The following is a 1,727-nucleotide window of genomic DNA, read 5'->3' as shown; positions in this document are numbered from 1 at the left end:
GGCTGCCTGCGCCACCGCAGGCACCCTTGCACAATGGTGCAAGGGTGCCTGCGTTGTGGGGAAGATTATTTTTGTCCAGGAAGGGAAACCTTTCTGTACAAAAATAATCACAAGAGGCTTTTCCTCTTTCTATGTGTGCTGTAGAATGCAGCACACATAGAAAAAGGAAATACGAGGAGAAATAAAGACATTTCTCCCTGTTGCGCCTCCCTTACGCCTCCCCTGGGGAGGCGTAAGCTTTTGGCACTGCTTCAGAGTTACGATTTCTCGTAAATCTGGGGCAGTGTCAAAAGGCCATGGATGTTGCTGGGAACGCCCCAGCAACACCCATTGCACGCCCCTTTAACGCAGAACACTGCGTTAAAGGGACTGATATTTATCAGGCAGCAGTACGCCACAAAAACTGGCGTACTGCTGCCTGATAAATACCACGCAGGCTTCTGCGCCACGGAACTTCATGAAAAGTGAAGTTCCGATGGCGCAAGGGGCCTCATAAATGAGGCCCATTATATTTATATAGATTAGAAATAGTGCGTCAAGTGCTGGTTCTTGACGAGATACACTGCCAGGTTTGAATATTGTTCTGCAAACGAAAAAATGACATCACAACTTTCACAATTGCAATGCAAAATTAATTCCGGCGATAACCCACGTTACCACTAGGAATTTTTCACCTGCTTTCTGCTGGTGTTAAGCAGGATGACTACCTGCAGCATGCAAGGAAACACAGCCAAGAGCCACACCAGAACATCCACAGGTGCCATAGAGTCAATGAGCATGATACAGGGATACCCATGAGGGTCACAAGACTCGTTGTAACAATGCCAGGACCACCAACGCCCCCCAAACCCGCATCTGTACAAGTCTGTCTGTGTGATCATTGTGTTAACATGATAGGCACAGGCCCTGCAACATCACAGTGTGCTGTCTTCAGTAGACGTTACCATGTCACCTCAGCGTTGGCAGTGACCCTGAACATGTAGCTACACATGCATCCTTCTGCAAGCCGAAACACACACGTGTGCTGGTCCAGCGTACACAGGTCAACGCTGGGGTGTGCCTATCCGGCAAGGGAAACGGGTTGTCTCGGACATGTCCGTATGTAGGAAGTGCGGTAAGTATGTCTCTGGGTTCTGGTGTGGCCTGCCAGCAGACGATGTTGTAAAGTGGCATACACCACCACCAAACTGCACTCTCATGGTGTAGTTCGAATGCCGCAGGACATGCCGGAATAGGCATTACAATGCCGTGCTGTACGAGTGCACGGGATACAACAACGCACCGTACAAAAGTGTGGGGCTCATGGGAGGGAGGAGGAGCTGTTTGGCAACGTAACACACAGTGAACCCGCCCATTGCCACGTGCTCGGCATCTCATCCATGATGACCACGGGCACACACGTTCCACAACACCCACGACCGGCCTTTGTACACATCCTGTATGAATGCAGTGTGGTTTTCACTTCTATGCTCGTTCAGTGGTGTGATGTTGCCGGATTGTGTGAATTATGCACCTTGTTGGTGTGTTTCCTTTTGGCCATTGTTTGTCTATACTTGTGCTATATTTGATTGTACATGTGTGCCACTGTGCCCATCTCCCCCGGTCCCCCCACTCTGCTTCTTCCACTTCTTGCTGCTTTTGTTTCTATAATTTTGCTCCTCCACACATACATACATGTAAAGAACAAATTAGAATACTTCCTTCATTCTTTTACGTTTCAAAACTTA

This window comes from Lissotriton vulgaris, chromosome 6 (assembly GCF_964263255.1).
Source record: "Lissotriton vulgaris chromosome 6, aLisVul1.2, whole genome shotgun sequence".
In the NCBI taxonomy this organism is placed as follows: Eukaryota; Metazoa; Chordata; class Amphibia; order Caudata; family Salamandridae; genus Lissotriton; species Lissotriton vulgaris.
Note: the sequence above shows the minus strand (reverse complement) of the source record.